Genomic DNA, 19,690 nt, shown 5'->3' on the forward strand with positions numbered 1-19,690 from the left:
GCTACTCGGCGTTGCTACGTCGAGATGGTGAAGGCAGAGGCTAAGTCCGCTCGGAAAGCTCCTCGACATGAGGTAAACGCCATAACCAAAAAACCTCCTACCCTGATTTATGAAGAGAAAGAAGAGGTGCAGATACACCCTCGCTGGACGGAGGCAACGACTTTCATAGCAGCCGACCTGCAAGCTGAGCAGAAGGCCGAGCTGATCGGATGTTTTTGGCGAAATCATGATGTCTTCGCCTGGTCCACGCATGAACTACCTGCCGTTTCCTCAAGCATAGCGCATCATGAGTGATCCGGCGGTAAGAACAGGGGCCCCCTTTCCGAGAAGTCAACGCCACGTGGAGGTCAAAAGGTTAAAAGGATTATCGGAGAAGGGTGGGCCGACCGGCCTACCGGAAAAGGGTTGGACCAACCGGCCGACCGGAGTCTAACTGAAAGCAAAGGCACCCCAGCGGGAGTCGGGGTTCCGACGCTCATGTTGAACAAGGTCGTATGGCCGAGCGGATGGCTCGCTCGGCCGAAGGCATAAAGTAGCAATACTGCTAAGTCCACGGAGCACACTGCTGGGATTCTCCCAAGCGGACCGACCGGCCGGACGTGAGGGAACTGCCGACTGGCAGGACGCTCGGCATGAGGTAAGAAGAGACAAAAGGACAAGGGAACATCTTCTGACAGCGGGTATGTTCGACGAGCAGGTCATTCGCAGGATCTTATGACAGAGGGTTCCGCTGTCCCATCAAAGACGTGCCCGGACTGTAGCAGTATGGTGTCAGGTAAACTTTTCTGACAAGCCCATACTGAGGTATGGGCTGAGGACACGTATTAGCCTCGGTGTGTGTGCGTGAGCCCCTTCCCAGCTCTATATAATGAGCCTCACACTTCGCCGGAGGTACGCATGCTAGCATATTCAGAGTCACTTCTTTGTTGTCCACTTGCCTGACTTGAGCGTCGGAGGGTCGTCGTCGGGAACTCCTTCCCGGCCCGACTTCTTTGCAAGTTCACCGGAGCGCCGTACGACCGGTCGGAGATCTACGTCAGCAACCAGGAGAGCGCCACGTGCCCAGCGTCCGTTGATTCAGCGATTCGGACAGGATCAATGAGCTTCATGTTCGACCGGATGCAAGGCCGGTGAAGCAAAAGAAAAGGGATTTCAGCGCCGAGTAGAATCAGATCATCCGAGCTGAGGTAAAGAAGCTTTTGGAAGCCGGCCATATCAGAGAGGTCCAGTTCCTGAGCTGGCTTGCAAATGTGGTGCTAGTCTCAAAGCTCGGCAACAAGTGGAGGGTCTGCATCGACTTTCGAGACCTCAACAAGGCCTGCCCCAAGGACTACCCACTGCCTCGGATCGATCAGGTAGTGGACTTCACAGTTGGGTGCGAGCTGATATGCATGTTGGACGCTTATCAAGAGTACCATCAAGTGCCGCTCGCCTGGGAGGACCAAGAAAAGGTGAGATTCATCACAGCAGATGACACCTATTGCTACAACGTAATGTCGTTCGGACTAAAGAATATTGGAGCTACTTACCAAAGTCTCATGAATAAGGTGTTCCGGCAGCAGATCGGGCGGAACATGGAAGTATATGTCGATGATATACTTATTAAGTCCCTCCAAGCTACCGACCTCTGCGCAAATATAGAAGAAACTTGCCAGACGCTCCACGCATATGGAATCAAGCTGAACCCGAGCAAGTGTTTGTTCGGCGCAAAAGGTGGAAAATTCCTCGGGTACATCATCACCGAGCGGGGCATCGAGGCGAACCCTAGTAAGGTAAAAGCTCTGCAAGATTTGCCGCCACCAAGAAATTTGAAGGAAGTTCAGCGCCTCACCGGTCGGATAACTGCTTTATCTCGATTCATCTCCAAGTCTGCCGACCGGAGCCCATCTTTCTTCAAGATACTGTACCAAGCTACCATGTTCCAATGGGACAAAGAGTGTGACAAGGCATTCGAAGAACTAAAGGCATATCTGAGTTCTCTACCTATATTGGCTAAGCCAGTTGCCGGTGAGCCGCTCCGCATTTATTTATCTTCGACCGAGCACGCTGTCGGTTCGGCGTTGGTATGACCAAACGGTGAGGAACAACCAGTGTACTTCCTAAGTCATATCTTAAAAGATTCTGAATCCCACTACACTAGTCTCGAGAAACTTGCCTTTGCGCTGGTGCTCGCCGCTCGAAGGCTTCGACCATACTTCCTTGCACATACAATCATTGTAATGACAAACAGCCATCTAGGCCGAGTCCTCCTCAATTCAGAAGCATCCGAACGGCTGATCAAATGGACAACGGAGCTTAGTGAGTTCGATATACAATATCAGCCCCGAACAACCATCAAGACACAGTCCTTGGAAGACTTTGTCACTGAGGTACAGAATCTAGAGCCGGAAGCCACTTGGAGGATATAAGTGGATGGATCGTCCACTCGATAAGGGAGCGGAGTCGGTGTACTACTGATCTCCCCTCAGGAAGAACGGATGCATCTGTCCATTCGGCTAGAATATCGGGCAACTAACAACGAGGCCGAATACGAGGTGCTCATAGCAGGCCTGCAGGTCGCTCGGCATGTCGGAGCAAGCAGGGTTTTGATTCACTTGGACTCCCAGTTAACTGCTCAGCAACTCACTGGGACATTTGAGATAAGCAACACCTGACTCAAGCTCTATGCCGAAGCCTTTGAAAGGTTAAAAGCCAACTTTCGGGGGGTGATTATTCAAAAGATACCCCGAGCGGAGAATCAAGCGGCAGACGAGCTGGCCAAGCTAGCTAGCTCCATATCGTCGGTTGTCATATCGTAGTCGATCGAGCAGGTATCTTTGGTGGCACACGTTGATCGGATGGAAGGACTCACCTTCCCAAACGATTGGAGGACGACACTGATAGAGTTCTTGCGATTGGGAATTACGCCGTCCGATCGGGAGGAAGCCCATCTGTTGAGAAGGAGAGCGGGAAGATTCACACTGATTGGGGACCAACTGTACAAGAAAGTTTTCTCCTGGCCCCTACTCAAGTGTGTCGGGCCAGAAGACATCAAGTACATTCTACAGGAGGTGCATCAAGGAACTTGCGGAGGACACCCGGGCGGTCGGTCGTTGGCCAGGAAGATACTGTTGGCCGAATATTTTTGGCCAACCCTCCAGGCGGATGTCGCTCGAACAGTGCCCACATGCCTGTCCTGCCAGAGGTATCACAATCTCTCACATCGACCCACGGAAGAAATGACGACGTCCACAGTATCCTGCCCGTTCGACCAGTGGGGCATTGATATAGTGGGGCCCTTCCCCATGATGACCGGCCAACGAAAGTTCCTGCTCGTCGTGGTAGATTACTTCTCCAAATAGGTCGAAGCCGAGCCGATCGCAAGAATAACCGAACAGATGGTTCAGAAATTCATCTGGCAGCACATCATATGTTGGTTCGGAATTCCGCGTTGGTTTGTCTACGATAATGGGAGTAGTTCGTCGGGCAACGTCTCAGAGAATGGTGCGAAGGCTACGGGATTCAGTAGACCTTCACTTCCATGGAAAATCCCCAGAGCAATGGACAAGCTGAAGTCGCCAATTGGGAGATTCTGCGAATTCTTCGAGTTCGGCTCGACCACGTCGGATGCAGTTGGGTCGACGAACTTCCGGGTGTGCTGTGGGCAATCCGCACAATCCCAAAGGAGGGGATGGGAATGACACCGTTCCATTTGATTTAAAGAGGCGAAGCAGTCATCCCTGTTGAAGTTGGAATTGAGTCCGATCATCTGCAGCAATATAGCGAGGGGAATGCCGAGCGGAAACTCCTAGAGCTGGACTTAGGGGATGAAGCACGCGCCAAAGCAGCCATCCGGTTGACGACGTACCAATAGATGATGCGCTAGAACTACAACAGGCGGGTAATACCTCGATCTTTTCAGGTCGGCGACTTCGTATGGAAGAAGGTGAAGTCGGTCGAAGATGTCACCAAGCTGGAGGCTCCTTGGGTCGGACCCTTCAAGGTCGTAGGAAAGCTCTGATCGGGTGCTTATTACCTAGAGGATGAAGAGGGGCGGAGGCTCGAACGTCCATGGAGCACAAACCACCTCCAGCCATACCGAGCTGGGTGAAAGGTGCGTTGATGTAATTTATACCATGTAATTTTCGTTTCTTCTGCATCCTTCGACTACAGGATTAAAATCTGAATCAAAGGTTTACAAAGTTATCGCCGAGCGGCTGGCCCATGCTGAAGACCGTCGAGCGACGACGTTAAACTCCAGAGTCGACGCAACGACTATAAATACCCCACGCTGAAGACTGTCGAGCGGCGACGTTAAACCCCAGAGTTGACGCGACGACTATAAATACCCCATGTTGAAGACCGTCGATCGGCGACGTTAAACTCCAAAGTTGACATGGCGACTATAAATACCCCGCGCTGAAGACCGTCGAGCGGCGACCTTAAACTCCAGAGTCGACGCGGCGACTATAAATACTTCGCGCTGAAAACCGTCGAGTGGCGACGTTAAACCCTAGAGTCAGAGCGGTGACTATAAAAATCCTGCCTTGAAGACCGTTGAGCGGCGACGTTAAACCCCAGAGTTTACGCGGCGACTATAAAAATCCCGCTCGAAAATACAGGGTTGGAGCCGAACGACATCCCCAGGGTTGAGAGAACCCTTACAAATATAGTGGTACGCGAAATTCCAGTAATTCGCTCGGGTTTACACGATCAAATATGGGCAGCAAAATCAATAAACATAGAAATATGAGAAGCATTTCATTAATACTTGGTTAGAGGCCGCCGAGCGGCCAGCATACATCCAAAACCCTACAGAATCACTCCTCACTCTAGGTAATTAAAGATCTCATCAGGGATAGTGGTGAGGAGCCCGGCGTGATCTGCAATGGGGATGGTCGTGTCCTCAGGGAGCTGGCCTTTAGCTTTCAAATGGTTGACCGTCGCAGTAATGGCCAGCTCAAATGCACTGATGAGCCGCTTGCATGTCTTGGTAATAAAACTGTCCGAGCGGATATAGTTTTGCCTCAGGGTAGCGAAACGACTCAGCTCTACATCTTGATATTCTTTCATAGCCAGGTGAGAGGCGTTGAGGTTAGCTTGCAAAGTCTTCAATTCCTCCCGAAGAACAGTAACATCCGCCGAGCGGCCAGTCTTCTCAGCGGTTACCAGGTTCGTCAACTCCTTGACCCTTTGCTCCAAGGCTCGGGCCTCCACGTTCTTCGTCTCCAGGTCAGCGACGACCTTATTCTTCCTAGCGGTGGCCAGATTGATCTTCTGGTCATACGACTTGACCTGGGTCTCGAGCCGACCCACCATGGTCTGTAAGCTGGAAGAGTTCCTCTGCTCATCCTCCAATAACTTCTGGGTCTTAGCCATGTTTGCCTGCAGCTCGGCATACGTGGGACCCTGGGAAGGAGTTCCACCAGAAATTTTGAGCTTTTTAAGCTCCTCCTCCAACATCTCTAGGCGGTTGGTTACCGCCACGCTCTCCATCCAGTACTGCAACCAAGCGGGGAAGTGTCAGATATTGAGCGACGGTAAAGCTAAAATAAGTCGGGTTGTACAAAACTTACCCTTGTGGCGTTGGATATGTGACTATTGCCGAGCAGCCCCGGGGGCATGGTCGCAACCTGGTCTCGGGCTTCCTCCCAAATCTTGGCCAACGACCCACGGATAATTATCTGATGTTCAGGAGAAGTCGGCTGATCCGCTGCCACTAGAAGCTCCTCTGTCGGGAGGTGCAAAGTTGCCTTTATTGATCGCCGACCGCTTTGGGTTGACAGAATAGATATCGCTGGGCCAAAGGAGGGGCTGGTCAGAGTAGAGTGGATTGCTGACCGAAAAATCTTCTTGCGCGCGAGGGGCAAGACGTTGATTGCCTGAACGGCAACCGGATCAGATGGGAGGTCGCACTGCGAAGGTGCCCGATCGGAGGATATAGCCTCCACGGTATCAGGAGCAACTGGAGGAACACCCGTCTCCTCAGACACTCGCACCGCAGATGTGGTCGAACGAGTGGGTGTGCCCGTTCGGCGTCATTTGCGCCTGTTCAGGGGAACTCCATTACCAGAGGACTTGGTTCCCTTGGACTGAATGACGGACTGCGCGCCGGTTGGAGCAGTCTCTCCCGCAGCCTCAGTAGTGGTGGTCCGCGCGGCAGATTCTCCAGCAACAGTTTGAGCCTCTTCGTCCTCGCCCTCGTGAGAGCCGACCAGCATGAGCCCGAGCCTCTCCATCTCCTTAGCAGCAGCTGCCTCGGCCTCGGCGGCCTTAAGTTTTAGCAGGCCGAGCGTCACCGACTTCATCATTGTGTTAGCTACAAGAAAAAGGAGGGAAAATCAGTTAGACCCAAAGGAAAAAGCCCAAGGGAATTTCTCACCTATGCCGCCCGGGAGATATGTTTGGGTTGGACTCAACCCGAACATGTACAGCATGCCCTCCGGTAATAATTTGTTGATGTCGAGCTTCAGGCCGGCTAGCATATTGGCTGCATGGAGGTACTCTGGTTGGGTCTTGTATCTCTTTAGCTCGGGAGGGGTTGGGAGTCCGACCTGCCACTTGGTTCGGAAAGATGGCAGCTCGGGGAATCTTATGTAAAAGAAGTAATCTTTCCAATGTTTATTGGAGGTGGACATCTTAGTAAAGAAGACTAGGCCAGTCTCGGAAAAGATAGGTGTCCAGCTCGGATTGCTTAGGATAATAGAAATAATGGAATATCTAGGGCCTAAGAGGAATGTTGTAGATTGTGAACAGTACCACAACCCCGCATAGAAGGCGGAAAGAGTTGGGGACGAGCTGGGCGAGCGGAAGGCGAAAAAAGTTACAAACTTCGATAATAAACTGATGAATGGGAAACCACAAGCCGACCACGAATTGGTCACGAAAAAAGCATATTGTGCCGTGCGACGGGTTATGTGGCCGGTCGGAAGGCGAGACCAAAACTATTTCATAATCCGAAGGGATGTCGAAGACATTAACCAGGCTCGTCACGTCATGGGCATTGAACTGAGTCTCCATGGTGGTGTACCATGGGCCAGGAGTAGGGTCGGTTGGCTGCGAGGAACTGGCCATCGTCGGAAAACAAAGGCGGAAAGTTCGACCAAGGAAATCGCCGGAAAAGGCAAGAAAGCAAGAGGAACAGGGAAAAGCTCACCAAGCGAAATGGGGAAAAGAAACAGAGGACAATAAACCACCGCAAATGTGGAGACGATAGGTCAAGAAGCTTACTGGACAGGGAAGCGCTGAGGGAGAGGAGAAGCTACAGATTGGAGCACTAAACGAAGGATCGCCGGAGCGCTAAATGCAAAGTCGCCAGAGCATGTGAACACGAGAGCGACAACAATGAAACAAAAGTCAGTGTGGAGACTTTATAAAGACCTGGCTCGGCCGAGCGGAACCGTCCGATCTAGGGCGTAGGAATCAGGATTCACATCCGACCGTTGAATTCGAACCGCCAAACGTCACATCAGCGGCTGTCACCTCGGACGTGCGGCGACTGCGCCAATGACACACGACGTCGTCCCATAGGATGGCATTTAATGGGCGCGTGCTCGGCCTTAATGGAAAGGATTTACATGCATCACGAGGAGATACGGACGACGTCAGCATTAGCTGACCGGCTCGCATCCCTTCGAAATCGGTGGGGAAAAGTATCCAAGATACTAAGTATAAAGACACGAAGAACCGACCGGGGAAAAAAGATCAATCCTACGAGGACCGAGCGGGATCCAACCTATCTATCAGCTGGCCAACCAACTACTCGCTAGGATATTCGTTCAGTCAGTCAGACTTTCAGCCTCCTTCGACTAGACTTGAAGGGAAGACATGTGATCCGGTGGTAAGAAGAGGGGGCCCGCCCACGCGAAAGGTCAGAGTGGTTAACACCTAGTAGATGTTTGACCAGGCGGGCTACCTTCCTGATCAGCAGGAGGATTAGCCGACCTGACATCTCGATAGCTCGGCCTGACGCCGAGTTTCTGATGCTCATAAAGAAAAGCGGGAAGAAATGGAGGCCAAGCGGCTATCTCGCTCGGCTGACAGTAGACACGGTATCCGACCGGGTGAGCATCTGCCTGGAGGGCGTCAGCCGACGTGGCCCCTGTTGGAGTGTATACTAAAAGCCTAGCTTTTGTATAAACATTTATAAGAATCACATTGGTCAATTGTCTATATTTGTGTATACCAAATATAGATGTTCAATTAATTTATATTGTAGATAACATAGTGTGTGGTGTCACACACAGAAGATCGTGTTATCGGTTCTTTATAAATTATAAACAGTAGCTCACGACCAAGATGGAAAGGAACAAACCATTGGAAGGTCGTAGTGTAATTAGGTATTAGTTTATCTTAACTATATAATTACACTAGTACACTTAGACTGTATTGAGTAGGACCATTAGAGGTCGTTTCTTTTTATACTGACTTTATAAAAGAACAAAAACCTCAGTTATTATGGAAGTGTGTGCTCTTAATCCCAATATAATAACAAGCACATATATTTGATATTTATTTCTTTAATTTATCAATGGGTGAGATTTAGTTCGATAAATCAATAAGCCCGATAAGTTGGGAAATAATATCACTTATAGTGTGTGTTGTTGATTATAGAATGAAACTGTGTCCTAGTGATCTAGGTTGATAATGTCCCCATGAGGAGCTCATAAGGATTGTCATGTTAAACCCTGCATGTGGACTTAGTCCGACATGATGATAAGGTTGAGTGGTACTACTCTTGGGCTAAGATATTAATTAAGTGAGTTGTCAGTAACTCATTTAATTAATGGACATTCGATATCTTAAACACAAGGAGACTAACACACTCATAATAAGAAGGAGCCCAAAATGTAATTTGGGATTGGTGCGGTAGTTCAATAATAGTTCTATAGTGGAATGAATTATTATTGATGAAATTAAGTTATGTGTTCGGGGCGAACACGGGATGCTTAATTTCATCGGGAGACCAAAATCAATTCCTCCTCTCGATCCCTATCGTAGCCTCTTGTATATAGAGATTTATACCCACCACATACCCACTTCTTACCCAACCTATAGGGGCCGGCCAAGCCAAGCTTGAAGCTCAAGCTTAGGGCCGGCCAAGCCTAAAGGTTGAGCCTTAAGGTGGCCGGCCAATAGCTTGGAGCCCAAGTTTAGGTGGCCGACCACATCATATTAAAAAGGGATTTTTATTAAAATTATTTCTTATGTGGATATCATGATTTTAAAAGAGAGTTTGAAATTTAAGTCTTTCCTTTTATAGCTTTCTACAAAAGATTAAGAAAAGATTTGAAATCTTTCCTTATTTGTAGATTAAAAGGTAGATTTTAATTTTAAGAAAACTTTCCTTTTTTAACCATGTTCATGATTTAAAAGAGAGTTTAAAAATTAAATATTTCTTTTATAAAGCTTCTACAAAAGATTAAGAAAAGATTTGATATCTTTCCTTATTTGTAGATTAAAAGAGATTTTAATTTTTAGAGATAACTTTCTTTTTATCCACATGTTTAAAAGAAAGATTTTAATTTATAAAATTTCCTTTTTACAAACCACCATGAAGGGAAAAATTGTTGGAGAAATTTTTTATAAAATTTCCGGAAGCAAATAAGGAAGTTTTAATTTGTGTTTAAAATTTTATTTGCTTGGAGATTTGGTTGTGGCCAACCATTATAATAATGAAAAGGGAATTGATTTTTAATTAAAATAAAATTTCTTTTTCATGGCAATAGAATTAAGGAAGTTTTTATTAAAAATTCTTTATTTGCCAAGACTAAGGAATATAAAAGAGGGGGTAGAGGTGCCTTCATGGCTAACGACTCTATTCTATTTCCTCCCCTCTCTTCCTTGGTGTGGCCGACCATCATCCCCTTCTCTTTTCTCTTCTCTCCATCTTGTGGCCGAACCTCATCTCATCCATGGAGTCCTTGTGGTGGCCGGATCTTCCTTGGAGAAGAAGGAGAGAAAAGGAGGCGATATTTCTAGCATCCCTTGGAGCTTGGTGGTGGCCGAATCTCTTCATCCTTGGAGGAGCTTTTGGTGGCTGAACCTCTTCATCCTTGGAGGAGCTTTTGGTTGCCGAAACTAGGAAGGAAGAAGAAGGGCTTGGGTGGTTCTCATCTTGGTAGATCGTTGCCCACACAACGTCCGGGATAAGAAGAGGAATACGGTAGAAGATCAAGAGGTTATTTGCTTACAAAGAAAGGTATAACTAGTAATTATTTTCCGCATCATACTAGTTTTCTTTGTACAGTTATTTTTGGAAATACCAAACACAAGAGGCATATGATTCTAGAGTTTTTAGATTTGTTTCGAAGTTATGTTTCTTTTCTTTTATTTTTTGAATTTGTGATTCGATTGTTCTTTTTTGTTAAACCTAGAGTTATTTAAGGAAATTAAATATTAGCTTTCCTTAAAAGGTTTTGTCTAGGCGGTGGTGGTTGCTCCCATATCCAAGAAGGCCATGTGCATCGCCATGCAGTCCTGGATGCCAATTTTTGAAATTAATATTTAATGAAATTAATAACATAGGTGGATTTGAATCAATAGTATTAAGTTTCGCTTGCGATTCAAATCTAAACCATTAAGAATAGATAAGTTAAATTTGGAATCAATGATGTTAAGTTCCGTTTGCGATTCCTAATTTAACTTCTAAAGAACACAATAGGTTATTTAAGGAAAGGTTCGACACTTGTACACAAAATTTTTGTACAGTGGAACTGGTACATTTTCCTAGGACTAACCAACAACCCCCGCTCGACCCAGGACAGGGGCCAGCTGAGTGGTTCCTCCGCTCAGCCTGGTAAAAGACAGAGGGAGCAGGTGGTGAGATCTTCCTAGGAACTAGTGTCTCCAACAAGAGGCATGGCCAGTGGCCTGGTCGGACAAAGAATCGTACGGTGGAAACTTCTACTGTCACGTCAGAGATATGCTCGTGCTATTAAGGTAGGGTGTCAGGCGTGCTTTCCTGACACATCCATTCTAGGTATGCTTTGAGGAGCGTGCACGCCTCGGGGAGCATGCACGCGCCTCTGGGGAGCCCTATATAAGGACCCCTAGACTTCGACGGAGGTATGCTCATTTCATCACTGCAGCTACAGTTCTCGCTTCTTTGCTCTACTTCTTTCTGCCAGAGATTTGACTTGAGCGTCAGAGGGCCATGCCGGGGAACCCCTCCCTGGCTCGGCACTGTGTTTGCAGGTTCACGGCGGCAAAGGATCTATGTCTGTGGAGTCTTCGACCAGTCAACTGGAGCGCCACGCCCCCAGCGTCCATCGACTCAGCACTCGGACAGGATCAGTAACTATTCTATCTGATAGAATAACAAGAACGAGTATACCATATTCGTAAGGATCTCTGGAGGGATCCTTTTTTCGCTGCATTATGTATTGTTTTATGCATAAGATCTCTACAGATGGTTGATCTCAAACAAGATTTCAACTGCTTCAATTTAGAAAAATTTCTTTCTGCTGATATAACAATCACTGGAATAGTTAATAATATCTGGTATGCAATGAATGAATTCAAGAAATAATTCATTCTTTGTAAAAAAATTAGTATTTCACTTACTGTTTTTATTTCTTTTGGTAGAATATGTCGTATGATTTTCAGTTCTTGATATAAGTCATCTCCATCCAAATCTAAAACATCTTGTCTTGTACTCTCTTTTATTTATAGTTTTCTTTCAAGATTCTTGCAACGAGATTTCAAGTCCTCATCAATCAATGAACTCAACTTTTCAGCTATGAAAAGGAATCCAAAAAGATCTTCATATTCCTCATATTGCTCAAACCTTTTATTCAATAACCCAATTATTTGATCTACTATATATAAGAAATAATGAACTCTAAAAGCTTCCTCGGTAGGTTCTTGAGGCATTTTGGATGACTCACATGTAACCTCATCAAATATTTTTTTCTATATATTTGTCTCTTTTAAAAAAAATAGGATCAATCTCCATTGTTGAAGCAAATTATTTTGTTATATTGATGGCTTGTCCAAATTCAGATTCTCTATGCTCTTCAAAAGAAACAATTAACCTCTTAACTTTGGTCATAACAATGTCAATAAGCATTGTTTCATATTGTAAGCCTTTGCTAAAAATATTAACTTTACCCAATATGTCATACCAAATAATCATATCCATTAAAAACTCAAAATTTCCAAGTTCAAATATTGCTAAAGACTTAGCTTCACTTCTTATTTTAGAGTTGGTGTCTTTTTCTTTTGCAACTTGAAGTAAAACTTCTCTAATTTGTTGATCTTGAAGTACCACAACTTTCACACTTTCAATACGACTTTCCCATCGAGTGATTGGCAATGGCTTGAGAGTTAAACTTTTATCGTCACATGATCTATCAAAACCTTCCACCTCTTTGTAGAATGAGAAAATATTATATAAATTAGTTCTACTACTCCAAAAAAGTCTTTCGCTTTTCCATAGGAATTTACAATGTTACAAAGGGTTAAATACAAACAATGACAACCACATGGAGTATATAATGCTCTAGGATTTATATCCAATAATATTTTTGTACGGCTTGGTGTCTGCCTTTCATATTTTCCCTATTAACATATCCCTGCCCTCTTACATTATCAATATCAAGATTAAAATTTTTTAACACATTTTGCAGTTCTTCAAACAACCCTTGTTCTATTATATAATCTACTTTCAAAAATCCCAAAAAGTATTCTTCTATTTTCATTGGTCTTGTAGAAACATCAACACATCTTATAACTAAAGTTATTTGCTCTTGATTACTAACATCAAGGAGTGCAATCAAGTATTACATAAAAGAACTTAGCTTCTTTAATGTTATGGAGAATAGAACTCTTGATTTCATAAGCTAACAAACATATCAACTCATTTTGAATTTTGTGGCTAGCATAATGATGATGTGTATTTCTTTCAAGATGTTCCTTCATCAATGAGTCCTACTCGATAATCATCTCAATATCAGCCATAAAGTTTCCATTGTTATTATCATAAAGCTTCTCATTACTATTATGAAATGTTATGTTTTGTTTAGCCAAAAATCTCACAAGTCAAATTAATTGGTGTAATACCTTCCTCCAATGCTCTTTTGTCTTCTTGATTTGATCTTGAATAGCATGATCAATTATTGTACCATTCACTAACCTAATACGCAACTCAGACTAGCAAGCATAATAATTGATATGTTCAATACTTATCTCATGTTCTTTAAGTCTGCTATTAAGATGCCTCAATCACATTATCCCTTATTTGCTAGTTGACTTGGTTGATACCTCCTTTTAAACAACTTGCAACAAAAATAAAATATTTTATTAAGTTCTTTCTACGGTATGTTTGACCATTTAGCAAAATCCGAGTGTAGGAATACGAAGAGAATCACCCATTTGATCTATCTTTAAGAACTTTCCCTATTAATACATATCTTATAAGACCCTTTTACACTAATTGATCTTTACACATTGGATCTAAATTCTCCTAGTTTCTAGGATAAAAAATGTAAAGTGGAATCGATGAACTTAGTGTTAGAGTGTATACTGAAAGTTTAAGCTTTTGTAGACATTTATTTTGAATAAAGAATCACATTTGGTCAAATTATCTACATTTATTTGTAGTTGTTCAATTAATTTATATTGTAGATAACATAGTATGTGGTGTCACTTACAGAAGATAATGTTATCAGTACCTTATAAATTATAAACAGTAGCTCACGACCAAGATGGAAAAGAACAAACCATTGAAAGGTCGTAGTGTAATTAGGAATTAGTTTATCTTAACTATATAATTACACTAGTACACTAAGAGTGTATTGAGTAGGACCATTAGAGGTCGTTTCTTTTATACTGACTTTATAAAGGAATAAAGACCTCAATTATTATGGAAGTGTGTGCTCTTAATCCTAATATAATAACAAGCACATATATTTGATATTTATTTCTTTAATTTATCAATGGGTGAGATTTAGTTCGATAAATTAATAAGCCCGATAAGTTGGGAAATGATATCACTTATAGTGTGTGTTATTGATTATAGAAGGAAACTATGTCCTAGTGATCTAGGTTGATAATGTCCTCAAGAGGAGCTCATAAGGATTGTCATGTTAAACCCTGCAGGTGGACTTAGTCCGACATGAAGATAAGGTTGAGTGGTACTACTCTTGGACTAAGATATTAATTAAATGAGTTGTCAGTAACTCACTTAATTAGTGGACATTCGACATCTTAAACACAGGGAGACTAACACACTCATAATAAGAAGGAGCCCAAAAATATAACTTGGGATTGGTGCGGTAGTTCAATAATAGTTCTCTAGTGGAATGAATTATTATTGATAAAATTAAGTTGTGTGTTCGAGGCGAACACGAGATGCTTAATTTTATCGGGAGACCAAAACCAATTCCTCCTCTCGGTCCCTATCGTAGCCTCTTATTTATAGAGTACTATACCCACCTATACCCACCTTCATACCTATGTTATAGGGGCTGGCCAAGCTAGCTTGGGAACCAAGCTAGGGCCGGCCAAGCCTTGAACCATGGGTGGCCGGCCCTAACTTGAACCCAAGTCTAGGTGGCCAGCCATTATAAATTCAAAAGGAATTTTAATTTTAAATTTTTTCTTATGTGGAATACATGATTTAAAAGAGAGTTTAAGAATTAAAATATTTTCTTTTATAAGATTCTACAAAAGATTAAGAGAAGAGTTAAATCTCTTTCCTTATTTGTAGATTAAAAGGTTGATTTTAATTTTGGTTTAAACTTTACTTATTTATCATCCACATGTTGAAAAGTTAAATTTTAAAATTATAGAAATTTCCTTTTTTAGCATCAATCATGAAGGGATTATTAAAGAGAAATTTTATTTTAAAATTTCTCCGGGAAGCAAATTAGGAAGCTTTAATTTTTCTTGTGAAAAATTTCCTTGATTGCTTACATGAGGTGGCCGGCCATATAAACTAAGAAAAGGAATTTAATTTTAATTTATTAAATTTTCCTTTTCAATGGCAATAGAGTTAAGGAAGTTTTTATTAAATTTTCCTTATTTGTCAAGGCTAAAGGATTATAAAAGAGGGGGTTTTGGATGCCTTCAAGGTGAACAACCTCTATTATTTTTCTCCCTCTTTTCTTCCTTGGTGTGGCCGGCCTCTTCCCTTTCTCTTCTCTCCATCCTTGTGGCCGAAACTCTCTTCTCTCTTGGAGATCAAGTGGTGGCCAGATCCTAGCTTGGAGAAGAAGGAGAGAAAGCTTGCATCCCTTGGAGCTTGGTTGGTGGAAAAAGATCTTCATCCTTTGGAAGTCTTGCTTGGGCGAAACTTGAAGGAAGAAGAAGAAGGTGCTAGGTGGTCCTCGTCTCGGAAGATCGTTGCCCACACAACGTCTGAGATTAGAAGAGGAATACGGTAGAAGATCAAGAGGTCATTATCTACTAAGTAAGGTATAACTAATATTGTTTTCCGCATCATGTTAGTTTTATCTCATTGTAAAATACCAAATACAAGAGGCATGCGATTCTAGTTTTTTGAATTTGTTTTAGAAATTGTGTTCTTTTGTTTTTTTTTTCTTTTCTTTGTGATTTGATTATTCTTAAAGGTTAACCTAGGGTTACTATGGGAAGGTTAAATATTTAATTTCCTTAAAAGGCTTTGTCTAGTCGGTGGTGGTTGCTCCCATATCCAAGAAGGTCATGTGCCTCGCCATGCAGTACTGGAAGCCGATTTGGGAAATAGATATTTAATTGTCTTCGTGACCTAGGTGATTTGGATCGAACGTGTTAAGTTCTGTAGGAGATCCAAGTCTAAACCTAAAAGAACAAATAAATTAAACTTAGGATTAAACGTGTGAAGTTCCGCAGGCGATCCAAGTTTAATTTAAAAGAACACATGGTAGCTAGGAAAAGGTTCAGACCTTTGTACAAAATTTTTGTACAGTGGAACCATTAGGTTTTCCGAGTAACAACCAACAATTGGTATCAGAGCTAGGGTTTTGCCTCTTTGTATTTGGTATTAGTTTAATTATGCACATGTCATACATAATTTAGGCAAGATAATAGTAGGATGTGCTAACTTTGTGGATGCAGGATCCAACTATTATGACTTACAGTTATTATGTGTGTGATTGGACCCTTGGACATGTCAAGGGCATTTTATTGTATGTGCATGATTGTATTATAAAATACAGTAGGAGTTGTATTTAGTTTTATTAGGATTTTATTTTTTGATCTAGATACATGTACATTCCTTCGAGGAATATAGGATCGAAAAATGTAAAATTCTATTTATGTCGCGGATCGAATCTTGCAAGGCGTGGAACCTTTTGAGGACCAGATGCACAGCGGAACAAGAAGCAAGATGGATGCGACAACTAGATCCAGTGGCAGTGGCCAAAAATGGCAGCAGCTAGGGATGACGACACACGGAGGACAACAATAGATAAAAGTCATAATAGTTGAAAAATTAGTTTTTCTATTTATTGCTTTTATGTTGTGATGTGTGTACTTGTTAGTATGCATGTTAAGTAGACTAGCATAGTCAAAATTCCTCATTTTTAAATAAATAAGTGGAAGAGGGATTTTAAATAAATTTCACGGTCTCCATTACTGGTTTGTAAGTGATGCAAACAAACTTGCGCGTTGGCTCTGAGTGCCTTCCTCCATATCGGATGAGTTTGTTTGTAGATCACTAGATCAAACTTCCATTTAGGATGACTATAGGAAATTAATTAAGAGCGTGTGATCTTCCCCATCGGAAGGGGCACAATCTTATTAATGGACTTAGTGTCAAGTAATGGTATACACTTAGGCACGTCTAATAGTATCCTCCCCATCAGAGTCACTGCTATTATTCATGTGACCAAAGGAAACCAACTATTAATTTTATTTGTCAAAAAGTTAGGTTGACAAGATAATAAAATTAATGGGTTAAACCCTCCTTTTACAAATGTTAAATTTGTATACGTCCACACTATCGTGGCATACAAAATTCACGGTGTTTTGAGTGTTGGTTAATTTAAAATAGTATTGTTTGAGGAATCAATATTATTCTAAATTTAAAGTTCTGACCAAAAGTTATTTGTGATTCTTAGGATGACTTTCAACCCACTGGCAATTATACTAAAAGAGAACAGACTTACTGGTCCTAACTACATAGATTGGAAAAGGAACCTGGACATTATTCTTACTGCTGAAAGCTATAAGTTTGTACTGACTGAACTTTGCCCTGATGCACCCACTGGTGAATCTACCCAAGAGAAGATTGAATATCATAAGAAATGGGTAAAAGCAGATGAGATGACACAGTGTTACATTTTGACTTCAAGTCAAATGTATTGCAACATCAGCATCAAGATTTACCAACAGCTTATGATATTATGAACAATCTCAAGGAACTCTTTGGTCACCAGGATCGGGCCTCTAGGCAAGAAGCCATGAGAAAGATAATGACGGCCACCATGCAAGAGGGTACTCCTGTGAGGGATCATATCCTAAAGATGATGGCTTATCTAAATGAAATACAAATCCTTGGAGGAGAAATTGATGGGGAAACCCAAATCGATATGATCCTCCAAACGCTACCTAGAAGTTTTGAGCAATTCTGCCTGAATTACAATATGAATAAAAGGGTATATTCATTGGCGGAACTACTGACAGAACTTCAGGCAATAGAAGGTTTGTTTCGTCACAATTCTCAGATTCACTATGCTGAAAATGGTTCTACTTCTAAACCAAAAGGAAAGAAGAAGAAGAAACAAGTTAGCTCAGCAAAGAAAGTGAATAAATCTCAGAGTACAGGACCTAAAGTTGGAGTGAAGAAGCCGAAGGGCAAGTGCTTCATCTGTAAGCAGTCAGGGCATTGGAAGGCATACTGTCCTCGTAGAAATCAAAACAACAAAGGTATATCTCATGCTCTAGTTGTTGAAACATGTTTAGCGGTGTTATCTACCAGCACCTGGTGTGTAGATACAGGAGCCACTGATCATGTCTGCAATTCTTTGCAGGGGTTCCAGGAAACCCAACGACTATATGAAAGAGAGATAACCGTCTACATGGGCAATGCTACTAAGGTGGCGGCTGTGCAGTGGGAGACGTCTACTTATCTTTTGATAGAAATAGAAAATTAATTTTAAGAAAATATCTTTATGTACCCAGTTTTAGAAAGAATTTAATTTCAGTTTCTAAACTATTTTTGGATGGATATTCTGTTTCTTTTAATAATAATGTAGTTATAAAGAGAAATAAAGTGATTATCTGTTCTAGTGCATTAGTTGGTAATTTATATACTTTAAATCCAATTTCTCCCACAAAGCAAAATATGAAAATTTATAACACATCTTTTAATACTAATAAGAGAAAACAACTTTCAGAAATGAACCAAGCATATCTTTGGCATCTAAGGCTTGATCATATTAACTTAAGTAGGATTCAAAGGCTTATAGCCGATGGACTCTTGGGTTCATTAGAGTTGGAAAATTTTCCAACTTGTGAATCTTGCTTGGAAGGTAAAATGACCAAGAGACCTTTTAAGGCCAAGGGGTATAGAGCCAAAGAAGTGTTAGAATTGGTTCATTCTGATTTGTGTGGTCCTATGTCTATCCAGACAAGAGGTGGTTTCGAATATTTTGTCTCTTTTATAGATGATTATTCAAGATACGGATACATTTACCTAATGCGCTGCAAGTCCGAGTGCTTTGATAAGTTCAAAGAGTACAAGGCTGATGTGGAGAAACGACTGGGTAAAAGTATCAAGACACTACAGTCTGATCGTGGTGGCGAATACCTCTTAGGAGAGTTTAGGAATTACTTATCAGAGGCCGGGATTCAATCCTATTTGTCCACACCTGGTACACCCCAACAGAATGGTGTGGCAGAACGAAGGAATAGGACTCTTATGGAAATGGTTAGATCGATGATGAGTTATTCAGAATTACCAAATTCGTTTTGGGGATACGCTATGGAAACAACAACGCACATTCTGAACTTAGTACCTTCTAAATCAGTATCTTCTACTCCCACAGAATTGTGGAATGGGCGAAAACCCAGTCTAAGACATATTCGGATTTAGGGTAGTCCAACACATGTGCTGAAACCAGATGCTGATAAGTTAGAATCTCGTACAGAAGTTCATGTGTTTGTGGGTTATCCCAGAGGAACAAAAGGTGGTTTATTTTATAGTCCTAAAGACCAGAAGATCATTGTTAGCACCAATGCCCAGTTTTTAGAAGAAGACTATATAATGGATCACAAGCCCAGTAGCAAAGTTGTTCTAGAAGAACTTAGAGAGGACACATCTACTTTTGTACCAACAGTACAAGATGAAGTACCAGAAGAGACTGCAACACGTGTCACACATGATACACAACCACAGACGGTACCTCGTCGTAGTGGGAGAGTTGTGAGGGAACTAGAGAGATTCATATTTTTGGGAGAGTCTTCAGACTTGATCCCGGGTAAACATGAACCTGATCCCCGAACATATGACGAAACACTCCAAGATATAGATGCAGCATCTTGGCAAAAGACAATAAATTCTGAAATAGAGTCTATGTACTCTAATAAGGTCTAGGAGCTTGTAGAACCACTTGATGGTGTAAAAGCCGTTGGATGCAAGTGGATCTACAAAAGGAAAAGAGGGACAGACGGGAAGGTAGAAACCTTCAAAGCTAGGCTTATTGCGAAAGGGTACACTCAGAAAGAGGGAATCGATTATGAGGAGACCTTTTCACCGGTAGCCATG

The sequence above is a fragment of the Zingiber officinale genome, chromosome 5B (assembly GCF_018446385.1).
Source record: "Zingiber officinale cultivar Zhangliang chromosome 5B, Zo_v1.1, whole genome shotgun sequence".
NCBI lineage: Eukaryota > Viridiplantae > Streptophyta > Magnoliopsida > Zingiberales > Zingiberaceae > Zingiber > Zingiber officinale.